General features: G+C 38.8%; 1 protein-coding gene across 4 annotated transcripts in view; it reads left to right on the top strand.

Moving 5' to 3' along the window:
- The window catches only part of CDCA7L (cell division cycle associated 7 like), a 219,171-nt gene that overhangs the window by 180,183 nt on the left and 17,068 nt on the right, over positions 1-21,920 (top strand). The window lies entirely within an intron of this gene.

Genomic DNA, 21,920 nt, shown 5'->3' with positions numbered 1-21,920 from the left:
CTAAAAACAAATCCACCAATGATAACAAGTGCTAAAAACTATACTAAAAAAAAAGGACAGATAGAATCCTAGGACAGATGGTAAAAGCAAAGCTATAAAGACAAAATCACACAAAGAAACATACACATACACACTCACAAAAAGAGAAAAAGAAAAAAAAATATGTGTATTAAAAAAAAAAAGGAAGAGAGCAACCAAGTCAGTAAACAAATCTACCAATGGTAATAAGCTCTAAATACTAAACTAAGGTAAACATAAAACCAGAAGCAAACTAGATGCAGAAAGCAAACCTAAAGTCTACAGTTTCTCCCAAAGTCCACCTCCTCAGTTTGGGATGGTTCGTTGTCTATTCAGGTATTCCACATATGCAGGGTACATCCAGTTGATTGTGGAGATTTAATCCTCTGCTCCTGAGGCTGCTGGGAGAGATTTCCCTTTCTCTTCTTTGTTTGCACAGCTCCTGGGGTTCAGCTTTGGATTTGGCCCCGCCTCTACATGTAGGTCGCCTGAGGGTGTCTGTTCCCGCCCAGACAGGACAGGGTTAAAGGAGCAGCTGATTCGGGGGCTCTGGCTCACTCAGGCCAGGGGGAGGGAGGGGTATGGAATGTGGGGTGAGCCTGTGACGGCAGAGGCCGGCATGACGTAGCACCAGCCTGAGGAGTGCCTTGCATTCTCCCGGGGAAGTTGTCCCTGGATCACGGGATCCTGGCAGTGGCGGGCTGCACAGGCTCCCAGGAGGGGAGGTGTGGATCGTGACCTGTGTTTGCACACAGGCTTCTTGGTGGCGGCAGCAGCAGCCTTAGTGTCTCATGCCCGTCTCTGGGGTCCGCGCTGATAGCCACGGCTCGCGCCCGTCTCTGGAGCTCGTTTAGGCGGTGCTCTGAATCCCCTCTCCTTGCACACCCTGAAACAATGGTCTCTTGCCTCTTAGGCAGGTCCAGACATTTTCCCAGACTCCCTCCCGGCTAGCTGTGGTGCACTAGCCCCCTTCAGGCTGTGTTCACGCCGCCAACCCCAGTCCTCTCCCTGCGATCAGACCTCCGAAGCCCGAGCCTCAGCTCCCAGCCCCCGCCCGTCCCAGCGGGTGAGCAGACAAGCGTCTCGGGCTGGTGAGTTCTGGTCAGCACTGATCCTCTGTGCGGGAATCACTCTGCTTTGCCCTCTGCACCCCTGTTGCTGTGCTCTCCTCTGTGGCTCCAAAGCTTCTCCCTGCCACCCCCCATCTCCACCAGTGAAGGGGCTTCCTAGTGTGTGGAAACTTTCCCTCCTTTAAAGCTCCCTCCCAGAGGTGCAGATCCCTTCCCTATTCTTTTGTCTGTTTTTTTCTTGTTTCTTTTGCCCTACCCAGGTACGTGGGGAGTTTCTTGCCTTTTGGGAGATCTGAGGTCTTCTGCCAGCGTTCAGTAGGTGTTCTGTAGGAGTTGTTCCACACGTAGATGTATTTCTGACGTATTTGTGGGGAGGAAGGTGATGTCCACATCTTACTCCTCTGCCATCTTGAAGCCTCCTCCTCAGCTCTCCCCATTTGTTTATTTTTGCTTTTATTTCTATAACTTTATGGGACTGACTTAAGAAAACATTGCTACGATTTGCAGAGAATGTTTTGCCTATTTTCTATTCTAGGAGTTTTATGGTGTCATGTTTTATATTTAAGTCTTTAAGCCATTTTGAGTTTATTTTTGTGTATGGTGTGTTGGTGTGTTTTAACTTCATTGATTTACATGTAGCTGTCCAGCTTTCTCAACACCAGTTGCTAAAGAGACTGTCTTTTCTCCATTGTATGTTCTTGCCTCCTTTGTTGAAGATTAATTGACCATAGATGTGTGGGTTTATTTCTGGGCTCTCTGTTCCACTGATCCATATTTCTGTTTTTGTGCCAATACTGTGCTGCTAAATTTATTCTTAATTCTCTGTTTTTTTCCCTCACAATTGGTCCCCGGCATTTTTTATTAGGGGAATTTTTAAAATTAAAATAGTTGAAGCCAGTGGGGTCTCATCCAGCCTTTCTCACGCATGCACATGGCCTCGTACAGAAGGCTTTCCTTACCTGACTTAAAAAAAAAACAAAAACAAAAGAACACTTCGTTCTCTTTTCCCACACGGACAGCTTCAAAAACTCACTGAAAAGAGCATCTAGTTGTCCTCATGACCTTTATCGTAGCAAGTGGATCCTCTTCCCTGGCTGTAATTAGGAGCTGAGAAAGGATACACTCTTAGAGAGTGTGTACATTCACTGTGACACAAAGCCGGGAGCCAAGTGGTGTTGGCAGTCTGCACGGGCCAGCATCCCAGGGATTGTTTGGCGTGTTTTCCACTAGCAGGGCAGAAGTGTGTCAAGAGGATCCCTGTATAAAGGCTTCCAGGGCTGGGCTGTGGGATGAAGAGATTTCCTCTTCATCCCTCAAAAGTGTGAAGATCTGTTCAGTACTTGTCTGCGTTGAGCACAGGGACACTAGCCTCCCCTGAAAGACGATGTTCCCTCTGCCTTGATGTTCTCCAGACTCCTGCTTCCACCCATGAATTTCCTGCAAGTCCTGTAGGCTGACTTTGTTCCACAGCTGTGTGGACGTGGCCGACCTCGAGGCTCTTAGAATTATTCCTGACCATCACCAAACGTCTGGGTCAGGTGCCCTCCTGGGCTGACCTCGCTGTTTGTATTTATCACACCACATTGAAATTGACTATAGATTGTGTCACCCCATCGTTATGACTCTTTGCTCATCAGATCCCTTAGCATGGTGCCTGGCACATGTTGGTACAGTTACACTCTGTAATTGCTTTTAATAATGAACATTGACACAGCGTCTTCTACTTCACAGGATGCTTTCCAGTAATAGTTTGGAAGCCATCAGAGCTCTGTACAAATATTCTTATTCTTTTACTTCTGGGTAAATGGGAGGAGTGCACTTTCCTGGCCCCTGAAACAGGCAGAGCTACTTGATGTGCTCTGGCTAATGACATTTGAGCAGAAGTGTTGTGTGTCATGTCCAGGTGGAATTCTTTAAAGCCAGTGCATCATCTACGCTGTCTCCCTCCCGCTGCTGCTGCCCCTGCCTGTGTTCCTGGTGGTGGAAGTTCTGTCAGCCTGGGTCCTGTGTGAGGACAGTGTGGAGGGGTTCACCGCGCTGGCCCGGGACAAACATGTCATATGAACGAGAAGGAAGCCTTTCTTGCTGTAGACCATTCAGACTTGGAGTTGTTTGCTGCTGCTTTATAACCTGCCCTGTCCTGACAGCCACACAAAGGCACGCGTATTTCAATTTGGATTCACTCTGGTTCTCAACTGAGTGAACTGGGGTCGTGGTGGTAATAGAAGTATGTGAGCTTCTTTTGGCTTGTTGTTGTGCGGTGGGGGGAATATGCCTGTTATTAAGTGGTTCAGAGTTCAGGGATGTTAAGTGCCCTGCGGCAGGCGGGGCAGGAGAGTCCCACAGGAAGAAGCCACCAAAATGTCAATAGCAGCTTGTTGAAAAACATAGAGCAGACTAGTCTGGTTGGATAATCAGTCTTTTAGAGTACAAAGAAATCTTAACATTGGCTTCACATTTCCTGTCTGCTGACCTTTCTGGAAAAGGAAATTACCCAGAACTTTCCAAGTGGTTTGGCTCACTTCCCTCCCAGGACCTCTGCCAAAACTTCAGTTCCTTGGCTACCCTTCTGAATAACTATTCTAAACCCTAGGCACAGACACGTCTATAAATTTCTTCCCACTTATATTTTTTCTTTTAAAAATAGCACTGATTTTTTTTCTTTTGCTTTTCTTATTGTGGTAGAATGTACATAACATAAATTTTACTATTTTAACCATTTTCAAGTGTATAATTCAGTGACATTAAGTACAGTCACATTGCTGTACAACCATCCCTACTATTCATATCCAGAGCTTTTTCGTCATCCTGAACTGAAACTCCATTCCCATTAAACAATATGCTCTATTCCTCCTTCCCCCCAGCCTCTAGTAACCACCATTCTACTTTCTGTCTCTATGAATTTGACTATTCTAAGTACCTCTTATAACTGGAGTCATACAATATTTGTCCTTTCATGTCTGATGTTTTTCATTTAGCATAATGTTTTCAAGATTCATCTATGTTCAAAGATATATCAGAATTTCATTCTTTTTAAAAGCTGAATAATAATCCATTGTATGTATGTGTGTGTGTGTATATGTGTGTGTGTGTGTATGTGTGTGTGTGTATGTGTATATATGTATACACCACATTTTGTTCATCCATTCATCCATCCATGGACATTTGGTCTGTTTCTACCTGTTTGCTATCATTAATAATGCCGCTATAAACATTGGTATAAAATATGTTTGAATTGCTGCTTTCAATACTTTTGGACGTATACCTAAAAGTGGAATTGTTGGATTGTATGGTAATTCTGTGTTTAATTTTTTGGGGAACTATCATATTGTTTGCCACAGTGACTGCACCATTTTACATTCCCACTAACAGTGCACAAATGTTCCAGTTTCTCCATGTACTCACCAACACTTGTTTTTTATTTTTTTGATAATGACCATCCTTATGGGTGTGAAGTGATATCTCATTGTGGTTTTGATTTACATTTCCCTAAAGATTAGTGATGTTGAGCATCTTTTCGGCTGTTTTTTGGCCATCTGCATATATTTGGAGAACTGTTTGTTCAAGTCCTTTGTTCATTTTTAAATTGGGTTGTTTGTTTTGTTGTTGTTGAGCTGTATGAGTTCTTTGCATATTCTGGATGTTAACCCTCTTTCATATAAATGATTTGCGAATATTTTCTCCCATTCTCTAGGTTGCCTTTTTCATTCTTTTGGTAGTGTCCTTTGGTGCAGAAAAGTTTTTAATTTTGATGAAGTCCAATTTATTTTTTTCCTATTGTTGTCTCTGCCTTTGGTGTCATATCCAAGTAATCATTGCTAAATCCAGTGTCATGAATTTTCCCTTCTGTGTTTTCTTCCAAGAAAGAAAGAGTTTTTATAGTTTTAGCTCTTACGTTTAGGTCTTTGACACATTTTGAGTATTTTGTAGATGGTGTAAGGTGAGGATCCAACTTCATTCTTTGCATGTGGAATCCAGTTTTTCCAGCATCATTTGTTGAAAAGACTGTCCTTTCCCCATTGAACAGTCTTGGCATCTTTGTCAAAAATGATTTGACCATCTAGTCAAAGATCATTTCACCATCTATTCAGGGTTTATTTCTGGGCTCTGTATTCTGTTGCACTGATATAAATGTCTGTCTTTATGCTACGACCATACTGTTTGGGGTAGTGTAGCTTTTGTAGTAAGTATTTAAATCAGTAAGTGTGAGTCCTCCAATGAGGTTTTTCATTTTGAAGATTGTTTTGATTTTTTAGGGCCCCTTGAGATTCCACATGAATTTTAAGAAGGGCTTTTTTATTTTTGTAAACAAATGTTACTGTGATTTTGATGAGGATTGCATTGGGTATATAATAGCTTTGGGTAGTACTGTCATCTAAACAATATTAAGTCTCCCAGTCTATGAACATGTGATGTCTTTCCATTTATTTATGTCATCAGTAATTTCATTCAGTGATGTCTTACAGTTTTCAGTGTATAAATCTTTAGCCTTGTGGCCCAAGTTAAATTCCTAAGGGTTTTTTTTTTTTTGATGCTCTTATAAATGGAATTGTTTTCTTAATTTCCTTTTCGGATTATTCATTGTTAGTGTATAGAAATGCTACTGATTTGTATTCAATTCGTTAATTAGTGCTAACAGTTTTTGTGGACTCTTTAGGATTTTCTACATAGATGGTCATGTCACCTGCCAATAGATAATTTTACTGCCTTCTTTCCAATTCAGATGCCTTTTATTTATTTTTGTTGTATTAATTGCTCTGATTAGAACTTCAAATGCTATGTCGAATAGAAGTGGTGAAAGTGGGTGTCCTTGTCTTGTTCCCAATCTTAGGGGAAAGCTTTCAGTCTTTCACCATTGAGTATGATATTAGTTGTGGGTTTTTCACGTATTGCCTTTATTAGGTTGGTGGTTGTTGAGTTTTTTTAAAACCATGAAAGTGTATTGAATTTTGTCAAATGCTTTTTCTGCATCAGTTGAGATGTTTTTTTTCTTTCATCAGGTTAATGTAGTGCATTACATTGATCAATTTTCATATGTTGAATGATGTTGCATTCCAGAAGTATATCCCACTTGGTCATCTTGTATAGTCCTTTTACTGTGCTGCTGAATTTGGTTTGCTAGTATTTTGTTGAGGATTTTTGCATCATAAGGGATATTGCTCTGTACTTCTCTTGTGGGTTCTTTGTGTGGCTTTGCTGTGAGGGTAATCCCAGCCTCATAGAATGAGTTAAGAGGTATTCTCTCTTCTTCAGTTTTTTTTGAAGAGTTTGAGAAGGGTTGGTGTTAATTTTTCTTTAAATGTTAAACAGAATTCTGGTCCTGGGGTTTACTTTGTTGGGAGGTTTTTCATTATTGATTCAAATCCTTACTAGTTAGAGGTCTTTTTGGGTTTTCTGTTCTTCAGGAATCAGTCTTGGAAGGTTGTGTGTTTTTAGGAATTTACCCATTTTATCTAGCTAGCCCAATTTGTTGACGTATAATTGTTCATAGTACTCTTTTATTATCCTTTTTATTTCTGCACAGTTGGTAGTAATGAACCTGCTTTATTTCAATAATTTGGATCTTCTGTCTTTTTTTCTCTTAGTCAATCTACCTAAAAGTTTGTCCATTTTGTTACTGTCATAGAACCAACTTTTGGTTTTACTGATTTTTCTCTATTGGTTTTCTATTCTTTATCTCTGCCGTAATCTTTATTTCCTTCCTTCTGCTACCTTTGGGTTTATTAGCTGTACTTTTTCTAGTTCCTTGTGGTATAAAATTAGTTTGTTGGTTTTTTATATTAACCAACAAACTTTCTTTCTTTTTTCATATAAATGTTTATAGCTATAAATTTCCTTCTTAGCATTGCTTTCTCTGCACCCTATAAGTTTTGGTACATTTTGCTTTCACTTTCGTTTGTTTGAAAGTATTTTCTAATTTCCCTTGTGTTTTCTTCTTTGACCCGCTGGTTGCTAAAGAGTGTTTTTAAATTTCCACTTATTTGTGAATTTTCCAGTTTTTCTTCTGTTATTGATTTCTAGTTTTATTATGATTGGAAAGATAGTTTATATGATCTTAATCTTTTAAATTTATATTCGTTTTGTGGTGTCACATATGGTCTGTCTTGGGGACTTTTCCATGTGCTCTTGAGGAAAATGTATATTCTGCTGTTGGAAGGTTCTGTATATGTCTGTTCTAGTTGGTTTATAATGTTCAATTCCTTTTCCTTACTGATCTTCTCTCTGGGTTTCTATACATTATTGAAAGTAGGGTATTGAGATCTCCAACTATTATTGTAGAACTATTTCTTTCAATTCTGTCCATGTTTTCTTCATGTATTTTGAAGCTCTGATGTTTGGTTCATACATATTTATAATTATTGTATCTTCTTGATGAGTTGATCCTTTTATCAATATGTAATGTTCTTTGTCTCTTATTATTAATTTTACTTAATATCTATTTTGATATTAGTATTGATCTCTCTTGGGTTATTACTTGCGTTGGATATCTTTTTCCCTTCTTTCACTTTCAACCTGTTTGTGTTTTTAGATCTGAAGTAAATCTCTTGTAGACAGCATATGGTTGGATCCTGTTATTTAATCCATTCTGCCAATCTATATCTTTTGATTGTAGAGTTTAATCCATTTGTATTTAAAGTGATTACTGATGGGGAAGGACTTGACTTTTACCATTTTGTTTTTTCTTTTCTGTATGTCTTCTAGCTTTCTTGACCCTCATTTCTTGAATTACTGCCTGTGTTTGTGTTTTGTTGATTTCTTTGTAGTGACATGTTTTGATTCTCTTCTCATTTCCTCTTGTGTGTATTCTGTAGATATTTTCTCTGTGGTTACCATGCGGGTTACATATAACATTCTAAAATTAAAACAATCTAATTTGAATGATATCAGTTTAACTTCAGTGGCATACAAAAGCTCTTTTCCTATACAGCTCTGTCCCCCTCTTTGTTGTTGATGTCACAAATGACATCTTTATGCATTTTGTACCCACAAACATAGATTCGTGTTTTTTTAATCCTATAGAAAATAAAAAGTGGAGTTACAAAACAAATTTACAATGATACTGGGTTTTATATTTGTTTATGTATTTACCTTTACCTGAAAGCTTTATATTTTGTATGGCTTTGAGTTACTGTCTTTTCATTTCAACCTGAAGGCCTGCCTTTAGGATTTCTTGTGGGCAGGTCTAGTAGTAATGAACTCTCTCAGTTTTTGTTTATCTGGTAATGTCTTAATTTCTCTCTCATTTTTGAAGGACAATTTTCCAGATACTGAATTCTTGGTTGACAGTTTTTACTTTCAGCACTTTAAATATGTCATTCCACTGCCCTCTGCCCTCCAAAGTTTCTGCTGAGCAATCAGCTGGTAATCTTATTGAGGATCCCTTGTTAGGAGTTGCTTTTCTCTTGCTGCTTTCAACATTCTCTTTTCTTTCAACAGTTTGATAAAAATGTGCCTCAGTGTGGATCTCTTGGGTTTATCCTACTTGGCATTTCTATAATTCATGTCTTTCATCAAATTTGGGGAATTTTTTAGCCATTATTTTGTCAAATCTCTGATTCTTTTGCCTCATCAATCTGATTTTGTACTCCTCTAGGGAAATGTTCAATTTAGTTATTACATTTTCTCCAAAATTTCTGTTTCTTTTCCTTTTTATAATGTATGTCTCTTTATTGATATCACCCTTTTGCTTATAAATCATTTTCTTGATTTACCCTAGTTCTTTGTGTTTTCTTTTTGCTCTTTGAGCATATTTAAGGCAGTTGCCTTTGTCTAGTGAGTCCCCAGTCTGTGCTTCCTTAGGGACATCTGTTTCTACCTATTATTTTGTTCCTTTCAATTTTGTTTCTTTGTATGCCTTTGCTCTTTGTCAAAAGTTGGGTATTTGAGAAACTGCCACCTTTTCCAGTGTTTGAAGACTGGCTGTATGCCAGGGAAACCATTCACTGATTGGCTGGCCATGCTCGAGCCTGAAAGCTTAAGGTTTTCTCACATCTTTTTTGAGAATGTATCTATTTGGGCTATGTGTGGCTTTCTCAGTTCTCCCATATACACAGCTTCTTTTGAATATCTTAATTTCCCAAGAAGTTTTACCCAAGCTTTTCCTTGGAGCTTTAGATGGACTGTTGTATTTCTCCATGCATAAACTCTCGTCCCAGGCATCTGCAGATGTGTAGTCCCCTGCAGCTTTCATGAGCAATGGCTGGAGCTTTTCCTCACCTGAGACTGAGTTAGGTGAGACAGGGACCATCAGGCAGCCCCCTTGACTGGTTAGAATGTTGCAGGCAGTGTCTGCTTTGCTCCCTCCAGTTTAAGGGAACTGGAAACTAGGCTCAGCATCCTCCAGACCAGAAATTGCCTTGTGAAGGGGGCGGAGCGAAGGTGAGTATAAATGCCACGTAAGTTCCTGCCATTCTGAAGGTGAATGTTTCTTTTTTTAAAAAAATTTTTATTTTTTATTGCATTATAGTTGATTCACAATGTTGTGTTAGTTTAAGGTATATAGCAGAGTGATTCAATTACACATGTATATGTATCTATTGTTTTTCAAGTTCATTTCCCATTTAGGTTATTATGGAATATTGAGCACAGTTCCCTGTGTTATACAGTAGGTCTTTGTTGATTACCAGTTTTAAATATAGCAGAGTGTACATGTCAATCCCAGACTCCCAATCTATGCCCCCAACCTTTCCCTTGGTAACTGTAAGTTCATTTACTAAGTATGTAAGTCTGTTTCTGTTTAGTGAATAAGTTCACTTGTATCATTTCTTTTTAGATTCCACATGTAAGCAATATCATATGATTATTTGTCTTTCTCTGACTTACTTCACTTAGTATGATAATCTCTAGGTCCATCCATGTTGCTGCAAATGGCATTATTTCATTCTTTTTTATAGCTGAGTAATATTCCATTGTATGTGTGTACCATTTCTTCTTTATCTGTTCATCTGTTGATGGACATTTAGGTTGTTTCCATGTTTGGGCTATTGTGAATAGTGCTGCTATGAACATAGGGATGCATGTATCTTTTTGAATTATAGTTTTGTCCAGGTATATGCCTGGGAGTGGGATTGCTGGATCATATGGTAATTCTATTTTTAGTTTTTTAAGGAACCTCCGTACTGTTTCCCATAGTGGCTGCACCAACTTACATTCTCACCAGCAGTGTAGAGTTCCCTTTTCTCCACACCCTCTCCAGCATTTGTTATTTGTAGACTTTTTGATAATGGTCATTCTGACCAGTGTGAGGTGGTACCTCATTGTAGTTTTGATTTGCATTCCTCTAATAATTAGTGATATTGAGCCTCTTTTGATGTGCCTACTGGCTATCTGTATGTCTTCTTTGGAGAAATGCTATTAAGGTCTTCTGCCTGTTTTTCAATTGGATTGTTTGTTTTTTTGTTGTTGATTGGTAAGAGCTGTTTGTATATTTTGGAGATTAAGCCCTTGTCAGTTGCATCGTTTGCAAATATTTTCTCCCATTCCATAGTTTGTCTTTTTGTTTTCTTTTTTTTTTATCATTCCCTTTGCTGTGCAAAAACTTTTAAGTTTCATTTGTTTTAATTTCCATTATTCTAAGAGATGGATCCAAAAAGATATTGCTGCAGTTTATATCAAAGAGTGTTCTGCCTATGTTTTCCTCTCAGAGTTTATAGTATCCAGTTTTACATTAAGGTCTTTAGTCCACTTTGAGTTTATTTTTGTGTACGGTGTTAAAGAATATTCTAATTTTATTCTTTTACATGTAGGTGTCCAGTATTCCCAGCACCACTTACTGAAGAGACTGTCTTTTCTCCACTGTATATTCTTGCCTACTTTTTTGAAGATTCATTGACCATAGGTGCGTGTGTTTATTTCTGGGCTTTCTGTCCTGTTCCATTGATCTGTATTTCTGTTTCTCTGCCAGTACCATATTGGTTTGATGACTGTAGCTTCGTAGTATAGCTTGAAGTCAGGGAGCCTCATTCCTCCAGTTCCATTTTTCTTTCTCAAGATTGCTTTGGCTGTTCAGGGTCTTCTTTGTCTCCATAGAAATTAAAAATTTTTTGTTCTGGTTCTGTGAAAAATGCTTGGTAATTTGATAGGGATTGCATTGAATCTTTTGATTGCTTTGGGTTGTATAGTCATTTTGACAGTATTGATTCTGCCAATCCAAGAACATGGTATATCTTTCCATCTGTTTGTGTTATCGTCGATTTCTTTCATCAGCATCTTACAGATTTCAGAGTACAGGTCTTTTGCCTCCTTAAGTAGGTTTATTCCTAGGTATTTTATTCTTTTCAATGAGATGGTAAATGGGATTGTTTCTTGAATTTCTCTTTCTGATCTTCTGTTGTTAGTGTATAGAAATGCAATAGATTTCTATGTTTTTTTTTTTTCTTTTTTTTTTTTTTTTTTTTTGGTTCACCAGTCATCCAACAAATATTTATTTTGCATCTCCTTTGTACCAGGCTCTGTTCTAGGTATTTAAGATATAGAATTAAACAAAAAGTAAAAATATATGCATTCAGAGAACTTACATTTTAAGGAAAGGACAGAAAATAAGCAATGAACATAATAAATCTGTAAATTTTATAGCAATTTAGAAGATGAAAAGTGCTATGAAATAAATGGGGAAGGGTAAGAGCGATGGATTAGCATGTGATGGTCATAGTAGTCCTCACTGAAAAGGTAATCAATGAGCACAGACTCAAAGGACATGATGGAGTTAGCCATGTGGTTATCTGGAGAAAGGGCACCCAAAGCCAGAAGACAAGAGCATGCTGTATGTTCAAGCAACACTAAGGGACCAGTGTGGTTGGAGGACAGTAAGGGAGGGGGAGGTGAGAAGGGGATTGTAAGCCATATAGGACCTTAAAGTTGACCATAAAGACTTTGGCTTTTACTATAAGTGAGATGAGGAAGCAATGACAGTTTTGAGCAAAGGAATGGCATGATCTGCCTTATGTATTAAGATCACTACGGCTTCTGAGTAGAGGATAGAAGAGACAAGGTTGGAAGCAGAGAGATCAGGAGAGACTACAAGAACACGCCAGGCAAGAAGTGACAGGGGCTTAGACCAGGTTGGCAACAGTGGGAATGGTGAAATGTACTTGGTTTCTGGGTACATTTTTAAGGTAGAGCCAAATTTCTTCATGGATTGAATGTGGAGTATGGGAGAAAAGAGATAAAGCAAGGACAACTTCAAAATTTTGTTTGAGCAATTGGAAGGGCTGAGTTGCCATTAATTAAATCTGAGACAACAGTGAGTGAAGTAAGTTTGGGGTAAAAAATTTGAAGTTCAAATTTGAAATGTTCAATTAGACATACAATTGTAGAATGAAAACAATCCTAGGTGTCACCAAGGAAGAAATCAATCTATACTTAGATATATCCTAGGGACATTGAATGTCAAGAATAAAGAGAAAATTTAAAAAGTAGTGGGTAGAAAAGACAGATGCCACATTAAGGCATCACAATAAGATTTCTATGTTTTAATTTTGTATCCTGCACATTTACCTAATCCATTGATGCACTCTGGTAATTTTCTGGTAGCATCTTTAGGATTCTCTATGTATAGTATCATGTCATCTGCAAACACTGACAGTTTTACTTCTTCATTTCTAATTTGGATTCCTTTTATTTCTTTTTCTTCTCTCATTGCCATGGTAGGACTTCCAAAACTATGTTGAATAAAATTGGTGAGAGTGGACATCCTTGTCTTCTTCCTGATCTCAAAGGAAATGCCTTCAGCTTTTCACCGTTAAGTATGATGTTAGCTTCAGGTTTGTCATATATGGCCTTTATTATGTTGAGGTATGTTCTCTCTGTGCCCCCTTTCTGGAGAGTTTTTTATCGTAAATAGGTGTTGAATTTTGTCAAAAGCTTTTTCTGCATCTGTTGAGATGATCATATGGTTTTTTTTCCTTCAGTTTGTTAGTGTGGTGTATCACACTGATTGATTTGCAGATATTGAAAAATCCTTGCATCCCTGGGATAAATCCCACTTGATTGCGGTGTATGATCCTTTTAATGTGTTGTTGGATTCAGTTTGCTGGTATTTTGTTGAGGATTTTTGCATCTATGTTTCAGTGATATTGGCCTGTAATTTTCTCTTTTTGTGGTATCTTTGTCTGGTTTTGGTATAAGGGTGATGGTGGCCTCATAGAATGAGTTTGGGAGTGTTCCTTCTTCTTCAGCTTTCTGGAATAGTTTCAGAAGGATAGGTGTTAACTGCTCTTTAAATGTTAGATAGAATTCGCCTGTGAAGCCATCTGGTCTTGGACTTTCGTTTGTTGAGAGTTTTTTAATCACAGTTTCAATTTCATTACTTGTGATTGGTCTGTTCATATTTTCTATTTCTTCCTGGTTCAGTCTTGGGAGATTGTACCTTTCTAAGAAATTGTCCATTTCTTCTAGGTTGTCAATTGCATTGGCATAGAGTTGCTTGTAGTAGTTTCTTATGATCCTTTGTATTTCTGTGGTGTCAATTGTAACTTCTCCTTTTTCATTTCTAATTTTATTGATTTTAACCCTCTCCCTTTTTGTCTTGATGAGTCTGGCTAAAGGTTTATCAATTTTGTTTATCCTTTCAGAGAACCAGCTTTTAGTTTCATTGATCTTTTCTGTTGTTTTCTTCATCTCTGTTGCATTTATTTCCACTCTGATCTTTATGATTTCTTTCCTTCTTCTAACTTTGGGTTTTGTTTGTTCTTTCTCTGCTTACTCTAGGTGTAAGTTTAGGTTATTTGAGATTTTTCTTGTTTCCTGAGGTAAGATTGTATTGCTATAAACTTCACTCTTAGAACTGCTTTTGCTGTGTCCCATAGGTTTTGAATCGTGGTGTTTTTGTTGTTATTTGTCTCTAAGTATTTTTAAAATTTCCTCTTTGATTTCTTCAGTGATCCATTGATTGTTTAGTAACATATTGTTTAGCCACCATGTGTTTGTGTTTTTTACAGTTTTTTTTTTTCTTGTAGTTAATTTCTGATCTCATAGCATTGTGGTCAGAAAAGATGATATGATTTAAACTTTCTTAAATTTACTGAGGCTCGCTTTGTGGCCCACCATGTGATCAATCCTGGAGAATGTTCCATGTGCACTTGAAAAGAATGTGTATTCTGCTGTTTTTGGATGGAATGCTCTATAAATATTGATGAAGTCCGTCTGGTCTAATGTGTCATTGAAGGCCTTTGTTTCCTTGTCGATTTTTCTGTCTGGATTGTCTATTGATGAAAGTGGGTGTTAAAGTCCCTCACTATTATTGTGTTACTGTCAGTTGTTCCTTTTATGGCTGTTACTGTTTGTTTTATATACTGAGGTGCTCTTATGTTGGGTGCATATATATTTACAAGTGTTATATCTTCTTGTATTGATGCCTTGATCACTATGTAGTGTCCTTCCTTGTCTCTTAGTCTGTATTTTAAAGTCTATTTTGTCTGCTATGAGTATTGCTACTCCAGCTTTCTTTTGATTTCCATTTGAATGGAATATGTTTTTACATCCCCTCACTTTAAGTGTGTATGTGTCCCTAGGTCTGAAGAGGGTTTTTTGTAAATAGCATATATATGGGTCTTGTGTTTGTATCCGTTTAGCCAGTCTGTGTCTTTTGGTTGGAGCATTTAGTCCATTTACATTTAAGGTAATTATCAATATGTATATTTCTATTGCCCTTTTCTTAATTGTTTTGGGTTTGTTTTTTGGCCATTATCTCCTTGATAGGAGGTGTGACTGATGTTGTGGTGGCCAGGCCTGCACTGGCCTCCCCTTTGCTCTGTGATTATCACTGCCCTGTCAGAGGTGGGGTCTGCTCCCTAGTTGTTGGAGTAGAGGCCCCCAGATCTGTTTCTTAGCTGTGTTTCTAATCTGCAGTGTGAGGTAGGTGGGATTGGAGCACTCCCACTGGGAGGGAAGCCACTGAGTATTTCTCCTCTGGAGCTGTTCACCTGTGGGTGTGATCTGTTGTGTCACCTTTCACCCGTTGTGCGAGCTCTCAGATTACACTGTTGTTGGCAGTGCTCTTGGCCACACCTTAACTGTGGGTATGCCAGCAGTTGGCCCTGGTGTCTTTCAGATGTTGTTTTCACCAGGCCACCAGCATAGATCCACTGAAGTCAGGTCCTGGGATTACAGTGATCATGGATCTGAACCCACTGTGGGAGCAGCCCAGACTCTGGTCTGGCCCAACCCCTCTGTGTATATGCCTACAAAGTCTACAGCTGCTAAAGCTAGACCCATCTTGGCTGCGGGAGCACTCACTGTCTGTTCAGATGTTCTGTAGGCACTCAGTTTACAAAGCTGGTCACGGCGGTGTCAATTTGCAGTTTCCGCAGCTGGTTACATGGGGATCTTTCTTTTTAGGTGTCCAAGGTCCTCTGCTAGTGTTCAGCTTGTGTTCTGTGAGAATTGTTCCATTTATAGTTGTATTCTTGATGCATTTGTGGGGAGAGATGAACTCCACGTCCTCCTACTCCTCTGCCATCTTGACTCCTGATTTGTTTATTTTCTCTATAGTTACGTCTTTTCCAAAATATCCTATAAGTATAATCAGACAGCATATAGTCTTTTTCACTTGGCATAGTGATGAGCTTTATTCATTTTGTTGTGTCTATCAGTAATTTATTCTTTTTTATTGCTGAGTTAAATTCCGTGGTATGGATGTTCCACAGTTTGTTTTATCCATTCCCTAGGTGACTTGGATTGTTTGTAGGTTTGGAAATAAAACTGCTAATTGCAAGTTTTGTGTGAATATAATTTTCATTTCACTTGAGTAACACCTAGGAGCAGGTTTGCTGGATCATGTGCTAAGTGTATGTTTAACTTTATAAGAAACTGCCAAATTGTTTTCCAAAGTGGCTATACCATTTTGCATTTCTACTAACAGTTTATGAAAGGGCCAGTTGCTCCACATCCATGTCAGCACTTGGTATTGTCAGGTTTTTTAAAAGCCATTCTCCTAGGTAGATAGTTATATCTCATTGTAATTTTAATTTGCATTTCCTTAATGACTGTGGATGTCGAAAACTTTTTCATGTGCTCATCTGCCATCCATTTATCTTTGGTGAAGTGTTTGCTCACCTCTTTTGCCTGTTTTTTAATTGGGTTATTTGTTTTTATTATTGAGCTTTTGAGAGTTCTTTATATATTCTGGGTATAGGTCCTTCATCAGATAAATGATGTGCAGGTATTTTCTTCTATTCTATTGGCTTTTCATTCCCTTAAGAGTCTTTTTTGAAGAGTAGAAGTTCTTGATTTTAATTGTCTAATTTATACATTTAAAAAATCTGTATTGTGCTTGGTGTTTTATCTAAAAATTCTTTGCGTAACCCAAGGTTACAAAGATTTTCTCCAGTTTTCTTCTAGAAGTGTTATTGTTTTAGGTGTTATATTTAGATCTGATCCATTTTGAGTTAGTTTTTGTAAATGGTGCAAGATATGTGCATTTTTTATGACCCAACCAATTTAATCATAAGAGATTTAGGGAAATGATGTTGTTTATGGAGAAAATGATACGAAACAACCCCCTTCGTAGTGGGTTGAAGGAATGTTTTCCTCTGTGTAAAGGGTCTCCTTACACAGATGCAAGATAGTACACCCTACAAATTCTGCCATCCTTGCTATCAAAATTGCTTTCAGAACACTTAATGAGGAAAATGCAGTAGTGTACAGGAATTTCTTTTGTACTGCTCCTTAGGGCTTTAAATGAAACATGTTTCCAGGTGAAATGCACACTAGTATTCCTGGAATAAGAAACATTTCCTGAAGCTTTATCAAAATCAATTTTTGAATAAATTGGCCTTAAAGAGAATCTCAAGTTTCTTTTGTTTCAAAAACTAATAGATGATAACTATGTTCCTTCTGGATGGGTGGTGGTATTTTTCAATCCAGGAAGAATGAATTTAGATATCCTTGAGATATAGAAAACCTTTGATTAAAAAAATTTTACCCAATTTAAAAATTTCTTTCCTTCTTTTTTTTTCCAAACTAGTTGATGCTGCTTATCAATTATTCATATTTATTAAGGACCTCTGAGTATGTAAGACTCTATTCTTGGTGCTGGAGTGGGGCAGGGTGAGAAAGACAAATGCCAAAGAGATCCAGAGTCTGCCATGAGAATTAACTGCCTGTAGGAAGGAGGTTAAGATCTACATATGAGTTGCTATTATGAAGTAGGAAGAATCACATCTCATAAGAGAGGAACAAAATGGGCTGGACCTTGCACAAAGCATGTTCTGCAGGCCAGAGCATGGGGAGCTTGTTAGAAATGCAGAATCTCAGGCCTCTGTTGTGGGTTTTGTTTTTAAAAAATTTTTTTATCGAGGTATAATTGACCTATAGCACTGTATTAGTTTCAAGGCATCCAGTGTAATGATTCAGTATTTGTAGGATTCCCTTTATTTTTAAGAGTGAATAATATTCCATTGTATGTGTTTATGACATCGTTTAGACATTCATCTGTCGATGGACCCTTGGGTTGCCTCCACTTTGTGGATTTTGGGAATAGTGCTCCCATGAACAAGGGAAGGGTTATTTTTAACTTAAAGTTTTTCTTTTAATTTTATTAACACTTCAGTGTCCAGTACTATCACTAGCAGACACTAGTTAGATACTCTGTCAGTAACATTTGAAATTACAGCTTTTAAAATTTCTTTGGTGTTCCACTTAGCACCGTGAGTTCTTCCGTGTGCCTTCCCTGAACGAGTTTGAGATCCAGCCTGTAGATGTTTGGTCCTTACATTAGAAGCTGACATTTTATTACTGGGAGATTCCTCACCAAGACTCAGATTCCTCACTTCTCTGGGGAGGTTCAAGGTTGGGCATACTGAGCCCGGTGCCTTTGTAGCTTTGGTCTGCTGCGGTGCGGGAGTGACTGCCATTCCTGGACTCATGTCGCCACTGTCCAGTGTAGCCTTACCCTGAGCTGCTGCCTTCACTGCCCGCCTGCTTGGCCCCAAAGCCTGTTGAATGTGCGTTCTTTGTTCCCGAGATGAGCCCCAAGGTAGTTTGCAAGGCCTGTAAGTGAAATCTGCAATTTTTTCTGAAAGAGGTGCTGTGAATATGACTACTTTGTATGTAGATGCTCAGAAATTCTGGGTGAAGATCTTTAATTCCTCTTGGATAGGAATGTCACAGAGTGTACCTTTTGACCCTGTGCACCTTTCCTAGGAAACTACACCTTCCCTGAGAAAATGACTATAACGTCAGATGTAGTCGTTTTCATACAAAGATTTATTGATGACCTGCTTTAGGCCAGGCCCGTGTTAGGTGCCAAGGACTCCATTTTAGTGTCTGTGTCCTGGTCGAGGAATTGAATCTTGGGCCCCACTTGACCTTCGATGATACTCACGTTGTTATCCCAACAGGGACAGAGTGAATAGATAGATACGGTGTGTGTGAAAGGAATGGAAGAAATCTGTGTATTGTAAAAAAAAAAAAAAAAAATAGTTATGAATAATAAATCTTTTCAGTTTCAGAAGAGAATTTTCTTGACTTCTTTCTGGTTAGCTAGATTGCATTTATCCTAATATTGTGCAAGCTTGACTACTGTAAGTAAAATCCATTGGTTGGGAGTATTTTATATTTTCTTTTCAGTTATTTGCTTTATTTTTTTGGTTTCTTTTGGTAGGTCTTACAATTGGCGTTGTAGTCAAATGGAACATAAGCTTTGCAGAAAAAAGTCCGTTGTAGTCTGTCTAGACTACATAGCTACAGAGTGGATCACTGCCGAATGAAACAGGGAAGTGACAAATCCTTGGGCCTAAAGTGTTGATACATTGTTTAACCGGTCTCACATTAGAAGGCTGTCCCTATGAATCCCCTTTTATCAGGTCCTTTCGGTCCCTCGCATGCAAATCTTGCCTTCTTTGTTGCATCTGTTAAACAGTTTGTTGCGTTGAAGACACTTGAATATTTTACAGACTTTTGCTAAATCCCGGGACTTACGACTGTCTGAAATGCTTCTCTTAATGCCTTTTGAAGTTGGGCAGCAAGAAACAGAGCCCTGCGTGCCCCAAGAATGTGTAGTGGTTTTTGCTTTTTTGAAAGTTCATTGCTTCCTTTTGTCCCTAATGGGTAATTGCAGCCTCTCCCTACTGGCACCTCTGGAGCAGATACAGAAGTAAGAAGGAATTAGGCAGACAGAGGCTCACTGCAGTGGCGGTTGCGACAGTGGCCCCTGGGCTAATGCAGTTGACCGTGGAAGCAATTTATTTATATCAACAGCCTCTCCATTCCTTATATGTGCTTCCAGAAGATCATTACGTTGGGTGCTTCTTCCTCTTTAATTCTTTATGTTAAAACAAGCTTCTGGGCCAGCGGGGTTTTTGGATTCATAGAATGGTGGTAAGTCAAAAAGCGCCCCTTCAGGGACTGAACTCGATGATTGTTAAGTAAAGTCTAATGTACTTAAACTTTCATAAATGTCATCTATGTTTCTCCAATAAGAGTATTTTTTTGGTGTGTTGTTTCTGTTGACTAAACAACAGTGAAAGGTGTCTTTGAAAAGACAAGCATGCCAAATACTGTTAAATTAAAAGTCTTTTAAGAGGTAAATTTTTCTCCCAAGAACCATCTCAGATTTAGGGTTTGTTTAGGAGCTTCTTCTTAGCATAAATGTTACAGTATTTTTTCTATTGTTAGTGGAGCTCTAATTCTGTAAGTGTCTGCCTGTTGGTCTCTTGAAATGATTTCATTAGATGGTTTGTAATTAACTCTCTGACATCATTAATCTTGTATTCAGTGTCTGGATTTGTGTACTCTAGAAACCAAATGTTAAACTTCCTTTGGTTGAACCACTAGCTTTCTAATCATTTTTAAACAAGAAGCATTAAAATCATGCTAAAAATGAGTAGATGAGGGATTAGTGATCTCTCAAATGAACCTGACTATAAAATTAATTCAATGCACAGAAAAAAAGAATCCAAAGAATTTAAGTAACTTCTGAATACACAACTCTGTGTGTAATAGTGTAGCCATTATTTAAAGTGGGGTCTGGGGAACCCTGAAACCCTTTCAGGGTTCCATGAGGACAAAGTTATTGTCATAATAATATTAAGACATTATTGGAGGAGGGGCCGGAAAAAAATGTTAAGACATTATTTGCATTTTTTTTGCTGTGTTGTTATTTGCACTGATGTGCAAAAGCAAAGGCAGAGAAAACTGCTTGTCCTCAGCATGAATCAAGGCAGTGGCATCAAAGTGTACTAGTGGTCATCTCATTCTTCACCTCCGTGCACCAATTTTAAAAGAAAATGTGTTGCACATAGTATGTCTTACTGTAGCAGTAAAAATTATTTTATTAAAATCTTGACCCTTGAAGGCATCTCTTTTAAATTATTTATTTATTTATTTATTTATTTATTTTATGGCTGTGCTGGGTCTTCGTTTCTGTGCGAGGGCTTTCTCCATTTGCGGCAAGTGGGGGCCACTCTTCATCGCGGTGCGCGGGCCTCTCAGTATCACGGCCCCTCTTGTTGCGGAGCACACGCTCCAGACGCGCAGGCTCAGTAGCTGTGGCTCACGGGCCCAGCCGCTCCGCGGCATGTGGGATCTTCCCAGACCAGGGCTCGAACCCGTGTCCCCTGCATCGGCAGGCAGACTCTCAACCACTGCGCCACCAGGGAAGCCCGGCATCTCTTTTATATACTCCATGATGAAATCTGAAGTACACATAAAATATCTTTGTATCTCCAAGTACAACCATGGTCTGGTTATCTCAGGGAGAAGATCTAGTACCTAGCAGGACTGTGTTCGGAGGACAGCAAGAACCCCACAGAAATCTTGGACTTGATTGTTGGCAGTGGTGTTGGTAGTGGTATTGGTGTGTTGTCTGAAACAGTTTTGTGTGTACTGTGGATAGAGCAAATGGGTAGGTGTATGAGAAGTACTGGGAATTGGGGTTTTCGTTGCGGGGAAGGGAGGTACTAACATCATGTTGAGGGAGATGAAGAAGAATCCTGTCTTGTTGGGTTTGAATTCAAGATGTCACAATGAACTCAGATGTAAGATACTTAAAACACTTTTGTTCTGTCCAGGCAAAGCAATGATACTTTACTAGCAAGGAGCACACCTAGATCTCAGAGCTTGATTTCCAAATGCCAGGGCTCCTTGGAGAAGTGGCTCATTCGGGGTCTGGGGCCAGTACAAGGTTAGCTTGGCACGCCTGTTGTGTCGGAAAAGAAGGAGGTGCTCAGAGGCTATTAGGGTTGTGTCAAAAGGACACAGAAGCTGGCTTGAAGGAGCTGCCAGTAGCCAAATTTGGGACAATCTGAGTATCAGAAAGAAGGATGACAGAGTAATGGGTTAAAACACATTAACTTAAAACAATCCATGAAACTACCTGGGAGGGAGAGTGGGGAGAGAAGGAAAGAGGGAGAGAGAGGGATAGACCTGAAGAGAGAGAATATTACATTACGGGAGAATGCCACCTAACATATGAAGGAGGAATAGTATTTGAAAATCACCGTTTTGTAACCCCTAACGTGGTAATCGATTCAGGCGAAGGGTTATCAATGGATACCGAAACTGTTGAGTGAAATGCTATCAGGGAGAAGGATAGTCATAGAATCTCAAATATCATCCTAGTTATTACTTAATAAGTACAAAGGGGTAAAGACACTTTTGCTAAGAAGAAATCTGGCAGATCCCACTGTAACTTGGTGATCAAACAGCATCACCACTAAAGACACAACCAGATGTTACATGCGATGTGTAGCCGGAACGCAGCACTGCCCACGAAGGAGTCTGTCTGAAGAAAAGCACACTTGAGTCTGACTGAGACTCCACATTTAAGTACCAAATTACAGGAAATCCAGAGGGACAGAGGACTCTGTTAAATACCATCTTGGGGCTGCAAAA

Source organism: Balaenoptera acutorostrata, chromosome 7 (assembly GCF_949987535.1).
Source record: "Balaenoptera acutorostrata chromosome 7, mBalAcu1.1, whole genome shotgun sequence".
Lineage (NCBI taxonomy): Eukaryota > Metazoa > Chordata > Mammalia > Artiodactyla > Balaenopteridae > Balaenoptera > Balaenoptera acutorostrata.
The sequence above is the reverse complement of the archived record's forward strand: the minus strand, read 5'-3'. Positions and strand labels throughout refer to the sequence as shown.